Source organism: Rhineura floridana, chromosome 6 (genome assembly GCF_030035675.1).
Source record: "Rhineura floridana isolate rRhiFlo1 chromosome 6, rRhiFlo1.hap2, whole genome shotgun sequence".
Classification (NCBI taxonomy): Eukaryota; Metazoa; Chordata; class Lepidosauria; order Squamata; family Rhineuridae; genus Rhineura; species Rhineura floridana.
This window is the reverse complement of record NC_084485.1, coordinates 11,874,707-11,895,279: the sequence shown is the minus strand read 5'-3', so window position 1 is coordinate 11,895,279 and position 20,573 is coordinate 11,874,707. Positions and strand designations below refer to the sequence as shown.

General features: G+C 44.6%; 1 long non-coding RNA gene across 1 annotated transcript; it reads right to left on the bottom strand.

Annotated features, from left to right (window-relative positions):
- Positions 1-1,890: 1,890 nt before the first annotated feature.
- LOC133386565 (uncharacterized) lies at positions 1,891-18,178 on the bottom strand. Its single transcript, XR_009763193.1, has 4 exons — positions 18,030-18,178; positions 15,967-16,139; positions 2,135-2,221; positions 1,891-2,024 (listed from the first exon to the last, which is right to left on the bottom strand). It is a non-coding gene; the product is annotated as an uncharacterized LOC133386565 (long non-coding RNA).
- Between the last annotated feature and the right edge of the window lie 2,395 nt (positions 18,179-20,573).

Sequence of the window (20,573 nt, the reverse complement as noted above, 5' to 3'; positions counted from 1 at the left end):
AAGATTTCAAGGTCTGCTTCTGTTGTTGGATGATCCAAAAGCTATGCAGGGCACTGGAGTCCTTGTTCCTAATTGTTAGGGAACAGTTGCCCAGCCACAACTCCTTTGAATTCTGAGATTTCACCAGGTGCACTTCTAAACAAGCCTTTGTAGTTTTGGTTTTATCGTGTTGTACACCGCCCTGGGAGCTGTTAGCTATAGGGCGGTTTAGAAATGCAATTAAATAATAAATAAATAAAATAAATAAAAAATAAATAAGGGCTAGAAACTTGTTAGTTTGAAAATGAAAGCAAAAGTCACAAGGTTAGGTTAGATTAGGTTTAGTTAGATTCGATAAATTTATATACTGCTTCCCATTTAAAAAAGGGTCCAAAGCAAATTACAACCAAGTGTTTTTTTAAAAAGATAAAAATCAAATTAACATATTAAAACAGATTTACTGATACAATATCATTTCACTGGTGCTACCCAAATGTCCTGGAAAACAAAAAATTATTTACAATGATGAGGTTGGCACCAAGTGGGTCTCCCTGGCCCTGACGACATATTCTTTGCTCCTTCTGTGCTTGTGCAGAATCATAACATACAGTATATGTACTCCTGTCCATTATCAGTACACTACTCTATGGGTATCATGCTTTCTTAGGCTTTAAAATTCACACTTACAATCTGAAAAGGGTAGGGCCTTGAGTTCCATCCCCATCCGAGGGAACATGCCCATCTGCCTTGATGTTGATCCAGAAATCCTCAGGGACAGAACCCTCCAACAACAGTAGCTCCAAGGAGGAGGAGTCAGATTCACACCCTGATCCCTTCCATGTGGGTCTGCTAGCACCACTGGCCACATTTCATGCCCTGAACCCTAAGGAGACACTATCTGACACTGCACTCTGATGACTGGACCGCAGAAACTTCAGCAGATCTGGAAACACCTGAGGAGTTTTGCAATCCCCAGAGCTTGAAACACCACTGTCTGGAAAAAGCCAATAACTGGAAGAAAGAAGCACCAGCCCTTTAACTGACCAGATGTGGCATTCAGGGGGTGGGGCTTCCATCTTAACTACCTAGCCCACATGATATAGCTCTGCCAGCTGCTTCTAGACACTGGAGACAACTGGTATTTTCTGCTTCAGTTGCAGGACTGGGGCCCTCAGTCAAAACTTAGGTACTTCTCCAAGGTCCTGACCACTCTTTGCCTTACCATCCCTCTCTTAAGAACGTAAGAATAACTGGATCAAGTGAAAAGGCCCATTTAGACCAGCACTCTGCACTTATAGAGGCCAGCCAGGTGCTCCTGCCAACTCCTGGTCCATAACTGTAGGTCTGCTGATTTCCATATTGCTTGGGACACACACAAGTGCCATAATGGGATGAAAACCACCCATTCTTGGATCCTCAGCTGATCTGCATGGATCAGCTGAGCAGAAAGAGAAATGGTCTAAGGGAGATTGTGCTCGTGACCATGCGGGGGGGGTGTGTGATTGTGTTTGTGTGTGCAAGTTGCTGGAAACCACAGGAGGGGAGAGCACTCGCACTCAGGTCCTGCTTGCGGGTTTCCCACAGGCATCTGGGTGGCAACCAGGAGAACAGGATGAGCTTCAACTCTTCTCCAATATGCTTCTGTTATACTGTTTTACTGGTTTTGTGTTGTTTTATTTTAATGACATTGTTTCCTGGTTTTGTGCACCATTTAGAGCTTTAAAGATACTAAGTAGTTGATCAATGTTTTTATTGTATAAATAAACAAACAAGCAAAAGAAAGAAATCTGATCAGTTTGAAAACTGCATTTTTTAATTCCTCAGTTCCTCCACTGAAAATCTCATTAGAGTTTAAGCAACGTCCATCTACCCTCACAGGCTCCTTGTTTGTTTGAACCCTAAAGGCGCCTCAGCTGGAAGCCTCTCTCTGGAAGGAGAAAGGCTGATCAGCTCCATATACTAAACCAGCTGTTGTTATTTTGGCATCAGAAGCCCCGCCATGGTCTCCAGACAGGAAGAATTTTGCATATCCTCCAGACGGACATCTGACGGAAGAAGGAAAAAAGTGATTTGTCAGGTAAGCAGCCCTCACTGTATTCCTAGTCACTAGCTGTGGTGTTTGGGTTTGAGTTGAACTCATGTGATGGAAACTTACTGGCTGATGTCCTTCCTCCTTGCTGTTCACATTTCACGCTTCAGTGACTGAGTCATTTCAATGTCCTCCTTTCTAGAGTGGGCCTCGCTGTCGGCAGGAATGCATTATTAACTCTCACAAGCAATCAAAAATTAATAAATGCATACAAAGTATTTCCAGTTCAACAGCCTCCTTCCTCTCTCTCTCCCTCTCCCTTTGTGTAGGCATGTCTCTCTTCCTCTCCCCCCACCTCGACCTCTCACTTATGTTAACCAAAAAAAACCTGATGTGATACACTCCTGCAACTATCACAACACACTCGCTCTGAAAACATCATTTTGTGTGAGTGGATGGAATTCTCAGCCCAACATCTTAATCCAATTCCCTGCTCCCAGATGAAAAGTCTTTGTTACGTCAATGCTTTGGCAAACCCTGGCCTTTTTATTAGAGGTTTACTGGATGACATTTTTAAGGAAAGGGAAGGAGGAGGGGGAAAGCGATGGAGCCCCATTGGGCTCTCCATAGGCAGAAGGAAACAGAGGAGCTTCTCTGGTTAAAAGTCAAATTGATGCTTGTATGATTAGGGAAAATCTATAAATCTCATTTCTCTTTTAATGAGAAATTTTTCCATTTCTTCCATTTGTGCCATTCCCACATTTTGGCTGGAGAACTTTATCACAAAATTCAGATTTGTGAATTTTGAAGGATAGTTCTGCTTCAGTTTGTTTATTGGTTCAGGAACTGTGAAATAGACCCCATCTGTACTGTACATTTAAAGAAGTATCATGCCACTTAAAAGTCGTGGCTTCCCCCAAATAATCCTGGGAACTGTAGTTTGTTGAGGGTGTTGAGAAGAGGAGTACTCATCCAGGGTCTCAGGGGGCTTAGACCTTTTACTTTTTTGGGAGCAGGGTTCCAGCAGAGTCCCTATGTCTCCAGCATCCTATGAGCCAATCACCATGACAGGTGAATGTATTGGCCACTGAAAAGAGTCTTCTAGGATGCTTCCTTATTTATTTATTTATTGATTATATTTCTATACCGCCCAATAGCCGAAGCTCTCTGGGCGGTTTACAGCATAAAAACATCCAGTATACAATTAAAAACATATATCAAACACATTGAAACAATATAACAAAATAACTAAACATAGTTAAACACATGGACACGACAGACACAATCCTAAAATGTTAAGTATAAAAACGTATTAAATCAGTTAAAATATTAAGCTGTTTAAGATGTTAATGTTAAAATTACTAAAATATTAAGATTGTGAGTGATAGGTGTAGGTGTTAAAAGTAGATATTAAAATGTTAAAATGCCTGGGAGAACAAGAAGGTTTTTACCTGGCGCCGAAAGGATAACAATGTTGGCGCCAGGAGTACCTCATCAGGGAGAGAATTCCATAATTTGGGGGCCACCACAGAGAAAGCCCGTTTCCTTGTTGTCACCTTCCGGGCTGCTCTCTGGGTGGGTCCCCGAAGGAGAGCCTTTGATGTTGAACTTAGTGTACGGGTAGGTTCATATCGGGAGAGGCGCTCCATCAGGTATTGTGGTCCCAAGCCGTGTAAGGCTTTATAAGTCAAAACCAGCACTTTGAATTGAGCCCGGAAGCATATAGGCAGCCAGTGCAAGCAGGCCAGAGTCGGTGTTATATGTTCACATCTCCGAGTTCCTGTTAACAATCTGGCCGCCGCATTTTGCATGAGCTGCAGCTTCTGAACCGTCTTCAAAGGCAGCCCCACGTAGAGAGCATTGGAGTAGTCCAATTTTGAGGTTACCAGTGCATGGACAACTGAAGCAAGGTTTTCCCTGTCCAGATAGGGGCATAGTTGGGCCACCAACCGAAATTGATAGAAAGCACTCCGTGCCACCGAGGCAACCTGTGCCTCCAGTGACAGGGATGGTTCTAAAAGAACTCCCAAACTACGAACCTGCTCCTTCAGGGGGAGTGCAACCCCATCCAGGACAGGTTCTCCCATCTGGTCAGGAGAACCACCCACCAACAGCATCTCAGTCTTATCTGGATTGAGCTTCAATTTATTAGCTCTCATCCAGTCCATTACCGCAGCCAGGCATCAGTTCAGCACCTTGACAGCCTCACCTAAGAAAGATGAACAGGAGAAGTAGAGCTGCATGTCATCAGCATACTGGTGGCAACGCACTCCAAAACTCCTGATGACCGCACCCAGCGGCTTCATGTAGATGTTAAAAAGCATGGGGGATAATACTGACCCCTGTGGGACTCCATATTGGAGAACCCAGGGTGCCGAGCAGAACTCCCCAAGCACTACCTTCTGGAGACAACCCACCAAATAGGAGCAGAACCACTGCCAAGCAGTACAACTCCCAGATCAGCGAGTCTCCCCAGAAGGATACCATGGTCGATGGTATCAAAAGCCGCTGAGAGATCAAGGAGAATCAACAGGGTTATACTCCCCCTGTCTTTCTCCCGACAGAGGTCATCATACAGGGCGACCAAGGCTGTCTCCGTGCCAAAACCAGGCCTGAACCCCAATTGAAATGGATCTAGATAATCGGTCTCATCCAAGAGTGCCTGGAGCTGGTCCTTTTATTTTATTTATTTATTTATTTTATTACATTTTTAGACCGCCCTATAGCAATAAGCTCCCAGGGCGGTGTACAGCATAATAAAACAGGTTAAAATACAAGTGGATGTAAACATAATTAAAAATTTTCAATTTTAAATTCAAATTTTTAAATTTTTAAAATGCCTGGGCGAAGAGGTAGGTCTTTACCTGGCGCCGAAAAGATAACAAAGAAGGCGCCAGGCGTATCTCATCAGGGAGGGCGTTCCATAGTTCGGGGGCCACCACTGAGAAGGCCCTAGCTCTAGTTATCGTTCTCCGTGCCTCCCTATGCGTTGGGACACGGAGAAGGGCCTTCGACATCGAGCGCAGCGACCGGGTAGGTACATAGCGGGAGAGGCGTTCCGCCAGGTATTGCGGTCCGATGCCGTTAAGGGCTTTATAGGTAAGAACCAACACTTTGAATCTGGCCCGGAAACATATTGGTAGCCAGTGCAGCTGGGCCAGGACAGGTGTTATATGATCAAATTTTTTTGTCCCAGTAAGAACTCTGGCCGCAGCATTCTGCACCAGCTGAAGTTTCCGAACCGTCTTCAGAGGTAACCCTACGTAGAGTGCATTACAGTAGTCCAATCTAGAGGTTACCAGAGCATGGATAACTGTGGCAAGGTTCTCCCTATCCAGATAGGGTCGTAGTTGGGCTTCCAGCCGAAGCTGGTAGAACGCATTCCGTGCCACCGAGGCTACTTGAGCCTCCAGTGACAGGAGCGGATCTAATAAGACCCCCAAACTACGGACCTGCTCCTTTAGGGGGAGTGTAACCCCATCTAGGGCAGGTCGGACATCAACCATCTGGGCAGAGAGCCCCCCCACCAACAGCATCTCAGTCTTGTCAGGATTGAGTCTCAGTTTATTAGCTCTCATCCAGTCCATTATCGCAGCCAGGCAGTGGTTTAGTACATTAACAGCCTCACCTGAAGAAGATGAAAAGGAGAAGTAGAGCTGCGTATCCTCAGCATATTGCTGGAAACGCACTCCAAATCTCCTAATGACCTCGCCCAGCGGCTTCATATAGATATTAAAGAGCATGGGGGACAGAACTGAACCCTGTGGGACCCCATATTGGAGTATCCAGGGACTCGAGTAATGCTCCCCAAGCATCAACTTCTGGAGACGATTCTTGAGGTAGGAGCACAGCCACCGCCAAGCAGTGCCTCCAACTCCTAAGTCCGCAAGACGTCCCAGAAGGATACCATGGTCGATGGTATCAAAAGCCGCTGAGAGATCCAGGAGAACCAACAGAGTTACACTCCCTCTGTCTTTCTCCCGACAGAGGTCATCATACAGGGCGACCAAGGCTGTTTCTGTACCAAACCCCGGCCGAAAGCCCGATTGACATGGATCCAGATAATCAGTTTCATCCAAGAGAGCCTGGAGCTGGTGAGCGACCACACGCTCTAAAACCTTGCCCAGGAACGGAACATTTGCTACCGGTCTATAGTTGTCAAGATTTTCAGGGTCCAAGGAGGGTTTCTTTAGGAGCGGTCTCACCACCGCCTGTTTCAGGCAGGGTAGTACCACTCCCTCTCGTAAAGAGGCATTGATCACCTCCTTGGCCCATCCGGCTGTTCCGTTCCTGCTAGCTTTTATTAGCCATGAGGGGCAAGGATCCAGAGCAGAAGTGGTCGCCCGCACCTGTCCAAGCACCTTGTCCATGTCCTCGAGCTGAACCAACTGAAATTCATCCAATAAAACAGGACAGGACTGTGCTCCGGACACCTCATTAGGCTCAACTGCTACAATATTGGAGTCAAGGTCCCGGTGGATGTTTGTGATCTTATCTTGTGTCCTTTCCTGCTGATTGGAGACAATCAGAGTAAAAGGAGGTGAGTCAGCTGCTGAGAAGACTCTTCTCAGTAACTAACACTCTCCCCTCTCAAGCTTATTAGCTCCTAGAGATGTCTGTTGTGGGAGAAGACATTAGCAAGGGTCTCATTCTCAACACAGCAGCACAAAAAGGGGGGAGGCGCATGGCTGTGATTATCATGAAGGGACCCTGCACTTCTGAATTTGCCACCACACTCCTGGCTGAGAGTTGTTAGGAGATCCCTTCTTCCCCTCACAGAGCTGGTTTCACAGTCAGTCCCTCTTCCCAGAGAACTCTGGGAACTGTAGCTGTGTGAGGGGAACAGTGTTTTCTCAACAACTTTCCATACCCTTAATAAACTGCCATTGCCAAGATTTGTCGATTTGCATTAAAATGTGAACCAAACAAATCTCACCTCATCCCTATGTATGGCAAGCAGGAACATGCTGTTGGGGCAGTTTTGCAAAACAGAAATTCCTTGCAGTCGTTGCTGTTGTTTAAATTTATTTATCATTTATTTATTTATTAATAAATTTATTTATGTTCATTTGACGTCTCCTGACAGAATAGGGGAGTGCAGCCACAGGAAACTGACAGTGATCCCCTCAAAAATGGAGGTAGTCCTGCTCTCCACCAAAAACATGGAGCACTATCCAGCTAAAGACGTCCAGTAGCACAAGACCAACTATGCCGCCCGACAAGATCCGCCACGCAGGGCCTTCTCTCAATCCCACCAACAAAAGTAGTTAGGTAGGTGGGGACTAGAGAGAGGGCTTTTTCGGTGGCGGCCCCCACTCTCTGGAATTCCCTCCCATTCGATCTTCGACATGCCCCTTCCCTGGATACCTTCCGCCGAGCATTAAAAACTTGGCTGTTTGGTCAGGCCTTTGAGACTATCGGGATGGGCTAATTATATACTCAATCCCCGCTGCTATGTATTACAATTGCTGCTATTCTGTCACTGATGATTATTTGTATTTTATTGTATTTATTGTATTTACTGTATTTTGTATTTTATTGAATTTAATATGTACGCCTCCTAGAGTGGCTTCGGCCAGATAGGCGGCCTAAAAATTAAATTATTATTATTATTATTATTATTAAGAGTAGCACAAGGACCTTTAATTTCACAATAGAACTTCCGTGCCCTCCTCTCTCTCTCTCTCTCTCGCTCTCTCTCTCTCTCTCACTCACTCACGTGCACACACACACACACACACACACACACACACACCTGTGGTCTCCATAAATCTGCTTCAGAGGGTTGGGAAAAAACCCAGAACAGATTAAGGGACTGGATGGGGAGAGGAGAGGGCAGGGCAGTTCCATTGCACAGCTGAAAGTCCTTGCACTAGTGGCAGTGTTTCGTTGGATACTGCCTATGGTGTGACACCCAAGATCAGGCGGTGACCCTATGGGCATTGCAACCCAAGAGTTAAAGACCAGAGAACTAGGCCAGGGACAGCCAATGTGGTGTCCCCCACATGTTCCCACTCCCATCATCGTTAACCATGGCCATGCTGCCTAGGGCTGATGGGAGTTGCAGTCTAACAACATCTGGAGGGCACTATGTTGGCCACCCCATTGACCCTCTAGACCTACTCAGAGTAAGTGGGTCTGCTTAAAGCAGGGCGAGTGAAATGCTTCCAGCCAGACAGCCACATTTTCTCATGGGCAGTCTTCTGACGACTGCAGGTTTGTGGTGATATACATACACACACATCTCTCCATCCTCCATGCAGCCAAGCAAGAGGTATTATCACAATTCAAGGACATATTCTAGGCAGGCAAAATCACTCAAGGAGGGTGTAAAGCAGAACTGGGGGGGAGGTGTGGCCCTTCGGGAGAATATATGACCTGGAGATAGCCCTGAGGCCCTGATTGAGAGGCCTAGAGGGCCGCAGTTGATTTTGGGGCCTGAGGTTCCCCACCCTTGTCTTAAAGGCTTGCTGGACTGTCTGGTAAAGCTTGAATATCAGAATAGCATCAGGATTCTAGATGCCCCAGTGAGTTTCACAGCTGAGTGGGGATTGGGACTCTGGCCTCCCAGGTCCTAGGCTGAAACGTCTCACAGCCACATGGTGCTGTTGAATCTGTGGACAGGTCCCAGTGGCTAGGAGACCATTCATATGACCCTACCACTGTTGGCAAAGGTGTCGTGTGGATCTTTACCATGGAACAGTCACACCTCACCCTCCTGGCATGGTGCAGGAAAAACCCACACAGTCAGCCTTGCCCATGCCGTTAGGTCATTAAGAACATAAGAAGAGCCTGCTGGGTCAGGCTCATGGTTGATCTAGTCCAGCATCCTGTTGTCACAGTGACCAGCTGGATGTCTGTGGGAAGCCCGCAAGCAGGACCTGAGTGCAGCAGCACTCTCCGTACTTGTGATTCCCAGCAACTGGTATTCAGGGGCATCCTGCCTCTGACAGTGGAAGTAGATCATAGACATTGTGGCTAGTTGCCACTGGTTGCCTCATCCTTCATGAATCCATCCCTTAAATATTAGACAGGAGCCATCTGTGTTATCTTTTTGGTGCCTATTGAAGACCTTCCACTTTCAACAAGCCTTTTAAGTTGAGACCTTATCCCAGTCTGTGCCTGTATTGGAATTGCTTATAATATGTTTTTAAACCTTTTTTTTTTTTTAAGATATATTTTAACTTTTTTTTTAAAAAAAAAAGATGTCTTGAAAGCTTTTTGAAAATGTTTCTAAAGAAGTTTTGTTTTAATGTATTTTAAAGTCTGTTTTTATGATGTTTTAACATGTTTTTGGTGCTTTTGTTTGCCGCCCTGGGCTCCTGCTGGGAGGAAGGGCGGGATATAAATCAAATAATAATAAATATAAATAAATTTGACTAATCCTTCAAGAGCCAGCATGGTGTAGTGGTTAGAGTGTTGGACTAGACCAGGGTTTGAATCCCCACACAGCCACGAAGCTCACTGGGTGACCTTGGGCCAGTCACTGCCTCTCAGCCTCAGAGGAAGGCAATGGTAAACCACCTCTGAATACCATTTACCATGAAAACCCTATTCATAAGGTCGCCATAACTCAGAATCGACTTGAAGGCAGTCCATTTCCATTTTCAATCCTCTTTTAAAGCCACCAGAATTGGTGACCATCACTATTTCTTGTGGGAGTGAATTCCATAGTTTTACTAAGCACTGTGTGGAGAAAGACTTTATTTTGTCTGTCCTTTCAGCCAAATTAGAGCTGTTCACAGATAAGCAGTTCCCATGTGACTGAGACAAGGATTTCTGATACTCCACAGAAGATGTTGGGAGTTTCATTTTGATGGCCCTAGTCTAGATTTCACAAAATCACTCCCATTGAACCAGAGAGCCATTGGCCATGTTACAGGTTTGTTTTTTTATGAGGTTCTGAATTCACCCAGGATGCTATTGGTTCTAAGGTCCTTTAGTTGGAGGGTATTATTTTGATTGTGGAACATGTGAATCTTAAAATTGAAAGGCTCTCTTTGGTTTATTTGTTTGGAGATGGAATGCTCTGGCTAAAATATTAAACAGACCTACAAGGATATAAATGGCAAAGGAATCACTAGGAAAGGGCAATGTTTACCCTTCAGAGGCTGCCACACCAGGTTGAGGTTCATCTGCTGATATCTGACAGGCTGACATACACTGTGGTGTAAGGCTGGTGGAAATGATCAAAGCAACAACAGCTGGACAGGTTTTACAGCTCAGAAGGGCTTATGGCACTAAAATCAACAGAATTTCTAATATAGCAGAGCAATGCTGAAGACCAAGGCAGGGCAAGGCAACATTATCCCTTGAAACGGAAAAATAAGGGATGAGAAACAGCTTTGCTATGGTTTGGATAGTATGTTGGAATTTAAAAACATTCCTGCTTACCCAAGCATTTGAGAGCTGAAGGGTACTCTTTCTGGAGACCTGAAGATCACTGATGAAAAATGTTTTTAACTGTGATGGTGTTTTAGAATGTTTTTAACTGTTTATAGAATGCTTTTCTTTTTCCTGTTGTTCAGTTGTTTTTGTTGATATGTTTGCCACCGTGGGCTCCGTCAGGAGGAGGGAGGAAGGGCAGGTTTTAAATTCAATTGATGATGATGATACATAATTTTGCATGACATATTCTACACCTAGGGTAGCTTCAGCAACAGCTAGAGGTGACATGAATTGGTTCCCCAGAATTCTCGTCTATGGCAGGGATAACCAACATGGTGCCCTCCAGATGCTGTTGGACTCCAACTCCCAACAGTCCCAGCCAGCATGGCCAATGGTCATGGATTATGGAAGTTGTAGTCCCATTGTTGCTGCTGGTTGGAGGACTTCTTTATATGTCTCTGAGTATATGATGGGGAATTTTATATATACATACATGTATAGCTAATGGGGAATTCAATATACATAAACAATGAGCAAAATATATTCTTTTATAAAGCTATAAAGGTTCATAACATTTTAATAGTTTAGTAGGAAGCCAGATCTTTTTCTCTTTGCAGCTGTCTCCCTGACTATGCTGTTTGTTTGGAACTACTTGTACTCTGAACAATTGATAACACTGAACAAACACTGAACATCCCTGTACTCTCCAAGACGTAGAAAGGATTGCATTAACTAAAATGCTTAGCTCACTGTGAAAATGTACTTTCATGTGAAGTACTGAACATTGCCCAATTCATTAGAACACCAAATTCACTAGAACACGATGCAGAAAAGTACAAAGTACTTGTGCAAATGCCTGTGTAATACTATTGTGTCTATGTCATTCTGATGTGTTAAATCCTGATTGGTAGATGCTAAAGTCTTTGTCCTGAAATGTATAAAAAACCCAGGCGAACAGGGCCAATTTGCAGTTCTCCACTCACTAGGAGGGAGACTGACCAAGTGTACACTTGTCATCCAATAAAGGCCTACCCTTTTGCTCCAAGCCTGTGTCTTTAAAATTCAAGGGCCCCCAGCAAAAGAACCCAAGGAGAAATACAAAATTCTCCAACATTTACACACTGACACAGACACACAGACACACACACGACATTGTCAGAAGTTTCAGTATCAGAGGTATCTTGAGAGAACAGTTCCTAATTATGTGAATATGTAACTCTCAGGCATTTCAGCAACTCATCCTTGTTGATCACCTTGGGGGCAGGGGTTCCTGGGATTCAAAATGTAGGAGCCCCACCTTAGAAGAAACATTGCTGCTTGAACCACAGCATTCTGCCAGCTTCTGAGCATGCCTCTGTTTACACTGGCATTCCCTTTCTCTCTGGAGTCTCCTGTTTTAATTGCTGTGTTGTTTAAATGGGATTGTTTTCTTCAGGATTTTAACTGTGGGTGCTTATATTTTAATCTTTGTATCTTTAATCTGCTTAAAAGCTGCTTAAAAACTGCTTAAAATTTTGGAATTAAATTGTATATACATTAATTAAATAATAACAGCGGTGGCGGCAGCAGCAACTTCTGGAGTGCGCCACGTTGGCTGTCGCTGCTCAATGGATTTTGATGTCAAACATTCACTGGACCCTTCATTAATCTTGGGATGATCTCCTTGGTCATCTTCTACTTCTAGTCTAGCTCAGATTCTCATTTGAGATAAACATTACAAGTCACTGAGATTCAAATTTCTAAGCTAGGAAATATAACATTTGGCAACACCGCCAGTTCCCCCAGATTATTCCCCAAATGTTTGATATTGCTCTTTCACCTTTAGTGATATTAATCCAGTGTCTGATATTTGGCAGTTGATATCAGATAATTTCCAAAGAGGTCTTAGTCTGTTGCAGAAAGTCAACAAAGAGAATAAACATATTGATTGTAGCATACGCTTTTATAGACTACATAGAATCAGGTTCCTTAGATGCATGAAATATCCTCAGTTGGAAGGCATGTATATTCATTGGGGGGGATTGTAAACATTGGGATCAAATGACAATGAAATTCCAAAAAATACATTTGATGCATAGCGGCAATTCTGTGTGTAGCTGAAGATAAACAGGAGTGGCCAGTGACAACAGCAGTAATTAATGATATAACACAGTCATTCTAACATTGCTAAGTCAGGTGGCAAGCCTTTCCCCAAAGTATACCTACTCATCTGTAGGAGAAGTCTGCTGATTTATCCAATCTATATAGAAGATAGCACTGGTTTCTCTGAGAGGAGGGAAAACACTTCGCTGCATGATTAGAGGCACCTTCCCCTATTACTTTTAACTTCATGTATAAGACTGAAAGTCATGACACTGAATGCCATGCTGAGCTTTGCCTTTGTGTGTTGTGGTGTATTGACGAGATTACCAGTTATCATGCCTCTCTGTTATTATTTTGATGTGTAAATTAGGTTCTTGTCTAGACAAGCAACCCAGTCCTATGAATTGCATCCAATGCTACTCAGAGTAGACCCATTGAAATTAATGAACCTAAGTTAGTCATGTCCATTAATTTCAATGCACCGAACTCTGAGCAGGACTAAAATCACCCTACACATTGACATTACTGAACTCTTGCACCTCTGTGGGGCCTGACCGAATTATGGGAGTCTATTAAACTAGGGAGAAAATGACACAGTAGTCCATGCCTTGTAAGATGTCTGAATTTCCAGAATGAGAAAGAAGTAGATGTTGAGAGACAGAATTAACAAAATGGGAGGGCTATGGCTCGGTGGTCCCCGGTTCCATCCCCGGCATCACCAGGAAGGACTGAGCATCCTAAGGCAATCCTAAATGAGGTGAACACAATTGGTCTGACTCCGTATAAGGCAGCTTCCTGATTTCCCACTCCCAGCCAGGATCACACTTACATTTGGGAAAGGGCCATAGCTTAGTGATAGAGCATCTGCTAGTATGAGATGATCCAAAGCTCCATCTCCATCATCTTAAGGTAATTCTGGGAATGGCCCTGGAGAGAGCTGCTGCCAGTCAGTGTAGAGAACACTGCGCTAGATGGACCACTGGGTCTGTCTCAGTATAAAGCAGCCTGCTGGGTTCCTGTGATGACATGAGAGGTGCCATTAGGGCTGTGCTCTGTATTCGGCCAAGGCCCAGGCCAAATCAGGCCTCTTCGGGGGTATTTGGGCTTCAGCCAAATCGGATTGAGATAGCTCTGGATCTCTACAGGTTGGGTAGGGCAGCCCAGAGTGATCCAGGGCTATCTGGCATGGGGCATAGGGCAGAAAGAAGAGGCTGTTGTGTGCAGAAAGGAAGAAAGAAAATGGGAAAAAGAAGCATCTCTTCATGGCAGAAGGTAGGTGCCTTTCCTGCCCGACCTCTCCTCCTTCCTGCCAGGCCTCCCCAAGCCCCGTGTGCCAAATCCCCTCATGAGCGGCCGCAGGGGGCCTCTCACAAAGGAACAGCACCCCACAGCATGGAATCCTCTTGCTTATCAGCTGGTAAGTGGGAGCATTCATCCTGTGCGGTGCTGCTCACTGCTCGTTTGTGGGTGGCTTCCCTGCATGCAGAGCGGAGCTTGGAAAAGTTACTTTTTTGAACTACAACTCCCATCAGCCCCAGCCAGCATGGCCACTGGATTGGGCTGATGGGAGCTGTAGTTCAAAAAAGTAATTTTTCCAAGCTCTGATGCAGAGAAGCAGCTCGCGAAGGAGCGGAACCAACAACGCGCAGGATGGGATTGTCGTGCTTACCAACTGGCGAGCAGAACGATTCCATACTGTGTGTGGTGGCTGCACCCATCTGCTCTCAGTCGGGAGGGGGGGAGAAGGAGATGTAGAATCTCCTCCTTCCCCCCGACCAGATTTTCAATTTAAAAACCCTTAGCTCTGCCCTGCATAGCTTCGGGGATGGATCTGGGTGATGGGTGTCCCCTCTTATGTACAGGGTGGATTGGCCTATAGATCAGGGCCACAGGGCTGATAGGGAGAGCTGTGTGCAACTGTAGTCGTCATCTTCAATTCTTCCAGATATGTGTGGTGGTTGTACAGTACATACATGGAAAGGCCACGATGGTGGTGCTTATGCAAAAAAATAGACCCTGTAGACCACCATCTTTGATTTTTTTTCAACATGCCTAGTGTGAAACGAGCAGTGCAGAGTTGATGATTGAATTCAAGATGGCCACCCTCATATTTGCATATACGTTAGAAGAGAATGACGGGACTGCTGAGTTCAACACAGCTGCCCGCTATAATTTCTGTATTGTTCTTAGTAAATGATGTCAAACCAGGGAGCCAAGCTGTGCCAAGCTGAAATCATAGCAGCCAAGGATTTAAAGCAACGGTATATAATGCTTGCTCATTTATACTATGCTAATTTATCACCACCAGCTGGCAGTGAGTCACTCTGATTTTATCGTGCACATGTGCATTTGGGCTCTACATAGAAATGTGGCAAATATATTGTTAGGCATTTCATGTCCTTTACACCTAAGTGTTGACGCAATGTTTTCGCTCTTTCTTCCCTGAACCCATGTCTGCATGTGTGTGCAAATGCATTTGTCTCCTGATTTGGGTGCACCAGGACCCATTATCTCTTCATCCCTGGCAGGAGGAGTCTGAATGGCCCATTGCTTGAAAAGAGCACCAACGTGGGTTCGTATGGCTAGCCCTCCTAGTAGAAGGAATTAAAATGCAGAAGGTAGAGCTGCTGTGGAAAGGGTCACAGGGCATGTAGACCTGCACTGTGTTCTTTTCTGGGAGACAGAGACCGGAGCAGAGGAGGAGGAGGGGTGCAGAGAAGCAGAAAAGTGAGGGAGGCACTCAAAAGTACTGAAAACAAGGAGGGGGGGACCCTCAAAGTGTCTTGCCAGTGAAAAGCCAAAGGTGGAAACGCAAGTGTTTTTATTTACTGCCTGACACGTTTCGGGTGGAAATAACTCTTTATTAAGGGCAAATAAATGTAGGTGGCTATACAGATAAGACAATAGCATTACACTTCCTTGAGACTGCCCTTGATAAAGGGTTATTTCCACCCAAAACGTGTTGTGCAGAGGAGCACCTAAGCTTAGGGAAAGGAGGAGAGAGAGCCCGGTACCTGGTCTTGGCCACAGCCAGAGAAGAAGTCTGGCAAAGAACAAGAGAACTGGGCAGGGGGTGCCTAGAAAGGCACTTTAACCTGAAGGCATAAAGCCCCGGGAGGGGTCTGTAAAGGAGCTTGAGATTAAAGGAACTCCAACTATAGATGCAAGTGGTGTGCACAGGCCCAAGAGTCACCGTAAATCTGTATTTCTGTGTTTTTAAAATTCCTCTTTGTTTCTAATTCACTCTGTGCATGCTCCACTTCAGTCTGCAATTTGGCTTCTGAGCTGCTCTCTGTTTTCTCATTCACTATAATGTGGACTCTTAAAATGGTTATAATATTTTCCCCCTTTGGGCCAAAGCTGATGAAATTTGCAGGCACAGAATCCCTTTCAGAGTGAATTCAGCCTGCCAAATTGCCGACAAATTGGTCCAGGTGCTTTCTGAAAGAGAAATAAAGGAAGGGAGTAGTTATTTGTCTCTTTCTTACCTTAAAATAATGGAGGCTGAATGGCATCTGTGCTTGAATGTCCTTTTTAAAAAAAACATTGCATCTTCACACCAACCTTAGTTTTGGTGCCCTTACATGCCTTGTCTGTGTTCTCCGATAGGCCACGGTCCTCCAATATAGACCTTACAACGTGACACTGTCTAGAACACTGCCTGTGGAGTTGGGGAGGGGGCATGTTAAAGCAGAGCAATATAGGGTGTATTAAAAACGTAAATGAATCTTTTAACTTTCTAAAACATCTTCTACTTTTTTCTAACAAAAAAACTTCCGCTTTACAAAATAATCCTCTGCTTCAGTGCACCACAGACAACATTTGGAACAGACTCATTTCTTGCAAGCCTATAGATCTAGGGAAACATATGGAAACATACTGTACAAAAAAAAGTACAGAAAAACAGAGCGACAGAGCACTCTTGTGACTTTGTGGGGACCCTCATCTGATTCAGGAGGGGATGCTGGCCTCATGCATCGATTTGGGAGGTGAGAAGACTCCTGAATGACCCAAATTTGCCTTTTTATTTGTCTCACAGAAGAGCTGATGATAAAAGATAGCAACTAACTTTGGATATACTTCATGGATCTGATTAAGAGAACTCTAGGTTGTGGAAATGTATCCCACACGCAACATGCCCCGATATGCTGTGTGCCACATCTAGATCTTCCTCTCCCTCAAATAATGTTGGAAATTGCAGGGGGTTCAAAGGAAATTGGAGGGATTCACCACACACACACACACACATACACTAGTAGAAACTAGGAATGCATATGGAATTCCTCCCCCCTCAAAACCGCTCCCCCAATTCGGAGGTTCTTAGTCTTGCAATTCTATGCTCACGTATGGGAACAAGCCCCACAGAACTCAATGGGACTTTCTTCTGAGTAGCATGTATAGGATTGCACTGTAAATAACTTGTTTGCAGAGCAGCACTCATGCATTAGCAATCTGCCATTCTTCCATTTTTTTTATTTCAGAAATCTGTAGAAACCAGTGGGCCTATTTAGCTGTTTCCCAAGCTTTCGGTTTTTTCTCTTGGTTCACTCTGTGTGCATGCGTGCGTGCATGTGTGCGTGCGTGTGTGTGTGTGTGTGTGTGTGTGAGAGAGAGAGAGAGAGAGAGAGAGATGAAACGCAGCACACACTGGAGTATGATCATACACGTAAACACGTGTGCTGTGTTTCATCAGTGAGCACATGCCATCACAGGAAACTGCAACAAACTCCACATGTACCAGATCTTGAATGAATTTTAGAAATTCACCATGCTCAATCAGAACGATGGTGGAACAAATACAGAGAACAATAACAGAATGGGATAGAGGAAAGGCAGCTATGCTTCTGTTAGGAAGAATACTTTGGGCCCACATCGAGTTTGGAGGCGCTTATGAGGCTTTGTGAACCAAAGTTGCAAAGCACGATGGAACTCTGATGGAATGGGAGGGGAGGCATAGCCGCTCTAAGTTTTGTTTCCTCTCCTGGGAACTTAGCCCCGGAGGTGCCTGCCTGCCGGCATCAATGTTTTGAGGAGATAACCATTCAGCTGTCCTTGAATGTTTTACATCCCAAGTGCCTTGTACTTTCTTCGCGCTCACGTATCTGCCTTGTAAATAATCAGAGGCTTGTATTGCTTTCTGAATTCTCTCTGTATACTCCCTTAGAGATGTAGTAATAGAATCTCGTAGTTTCATTGATAAGAGGGCTTCTCAGGGCCACATGTATCTTCTTTTGTATATGTTCCCATGTTTATGACTCCCAGAAGTGTCAGTTACTCACCTCATCCCTACCCTTATCTCACAATGTATTACTCAGGGCCTCAAAGATTCAAGGGAGGAACGTCTTGACTTTTTGAAATGTAGCAGGGGCCTGTTACTTGTCTCTGATGGTGTCACTGATGTTATGTTACAGTTTGTTTATTGCTGCCTTACTCCTGAAACCTATATATTGGCACGGTAGATAATAAACGGGGCTCTTCATTCTTGCCAGGCTGCTGTGCCTGTGTCGAGACTGAGGCCACTTTTTGATCAAGAAGTTGTGTGTGTCTTTACCTGGTACCTGGCCGAAATCCCAGCAGTCAATCAGGTTCTCCTCAGCTCGCACTTCCACCCGGGAATTGAGGTGAACAACACACCGCTTTGGCGGGTGCTAAAAATAGCCTCAACACTTCAAAAATTTTACTTCTCTGAATTTTGCAATGCACCCCATCTCTCTCTCTCTTTCTCTCTCTCTCTCTCTCTGACACCCCTTTCCCTTTCCCTCCTCACCCAGCAAGCTGCTAGGGGGAGACAGATTGCTGTTCCCAGGGGTAGGGATCAGGGAGGAATTCAGTTTTGTTTGCACTTTAAAGAGAAACTGCCTAATTTGCACTTCTTGAACAAATATGCAAAGTGAAATGCAGGAATCCTTTGAAAGCAGTACTTCTCCACATTATGCAACACAGTCCTCCAACCAAACAGTGTGAATAAAAACGTGTATATTTGTGGAAAGTATGCATAAAAAACCATGAAAATAGCATACAAAAATGCATTGTTAGGGGAAATTGCTTGCAAATTATACAGCCACCATGGATTTTTCGTGTTCTGCACTGTTAATTGAAAATACCTCCCATTCCATTCTGATGCTTCCCATAAGCTCATTTCAAAACAAAATCTTACAAAACTTATAGCCCTGAACTCAGAAACACTTGCTTAACAACCCTTTAAGTTTTCATGGCAATACACAAAACACTCAGAGAGAATCAAGAGTTCAAAGTGTAAAACAAGAGAAGAAATCCAGACCCCTGTTAGACTTTTTTCTGTCAGTGGCCTCATAATTTGTTGAAATTAATTAAAAATCAGCCATGTTCACAGAGTACCTGTACTCCTATTACTGATCTTGCCCCATATTCTGACCTTCATCTTCTGCAGTTTAAAAGTTAAAAAAATATGCCTGGCCAATTTTTAATTAATTTAAGAAATTTAGCATTGGAGTCAATGATCAGCCCAGGCATGCTCGGTAAGAACCAACTGTCAGTGTTCTAAAAGCCAGACTCACAGCTGTTTGGCTTGGCTAATCAGGTGGCCACACCCACGTCAGACCTTTATTTTCACTTTAGACAGTGATAATGTTCACAATGTTTTCCTTTTGGAAAGGAAAGGGGCTTCCCCTTTGCCCAGTGACCACCCATCCAATCTCCTCCCCTCCCTGCCCCAGGTCAGTTTCACCTATCCTAAGATGATTGTACAGGAGTCAGGGAGAGAGATGAGACAGACTATGTTTAGGGCACCTGGACCTTCTATAAATGCCACTCCCAACTTCTTGAAAGATTCCACCAACGCTGCCTCCAGAAAATTCTGCAAATTACTTGGGAAAATAGGTGGACTAATGTTAGCGTATTGGAAGAAGCAAAGACCACCAGTGTTGAAACAATGATCCTCCAACATCAACTTTGCTGGACCGGCCATGTTTGAATGCCTGATCACTGTCTTCCAAAGCAGCTACTTTACTCACAACTTAAGGATTGAAAAGCAGATATGGGTGGACAGCAAAAGAGGTTTAAAGATGTTCTCAAAGCTAATCTAAAAAATATCACATGAGCATTGAGAACTGGGAAGCCTTGGCCCATGAGCGTCCCAATTGGAGGTCTGCCATTATCGAAGGTGCTATGGACTTTGAAGAAGCACGAGTACAAGGCGAAAGGGACAAATGAGCTAAGCGGAAGGCACGTCAAGCAAATCCGCATCGTGACTATCTTCCATCTGGAAACCTATGTCCTCACTGTGGGAGGCTGTGTGGATCTAGAATTGGCCTCCACAGTCACTTATGGACCCACTGTTAAAGACCTTATCTTGGAAGACAATCTTACTCGGCCATGAGTGATCGCCAATGAATGAATGTACAGGAGTAAATCCCACTGAACTCAAAAAGCATGCTAATGCTCAAAGCTGCCCTCCCCTCCTCCTCCCTCCTATCCCCTCTCCTTCATTCCTCTCTCCCCATCCCCATCCCCTTTCAATCTGCTCCCCCTCCTTCCCCCTCCCCCCTCCTCCATGGTCAGTTTTACCTATCCAAAGCATGACTGCATGGGAATAAATCCCACTGAACTCAATAAGAATGCAAATGATCAAACCTGCCCTCCTCCCCTACCCCTGCACTTCCTCCTCCTCCCCTAAAGTTAGTTTCATCTATCTTAAGCATCCCATTGAACTCAATAAGCATGCAAATGTTCAATCCATTCTCAGCAAACTTGCACAGGATCCCATTTTTTACCTCCCAGATTTGAAAAACCTCTTGTGGTTTAAGAACATACTTATAGCCAACAGATATTTCTATAAAACTTTAAAAAGCAGGGAAATTGGGCAGCTATAGTGAATGCACCAGGGGAGCAGGAGACCTGTCCTCCTCTCTGAGATATTGTACTGCCCTACAAATTGGAGGTCACTGATTCATAGGGTCACCATAAGTCATAATCGACTTGAAGGCACATCACACACACACACAGACAAAAATTTGTAAACATGCAAACACAGTTTGGGTTGGTGTTTCACAAGAGGTTTTTTTGCCTATTAATGAATATGTTCTTAGTCTGCTCAGGCTTCTAAGCTAGCCCTCTG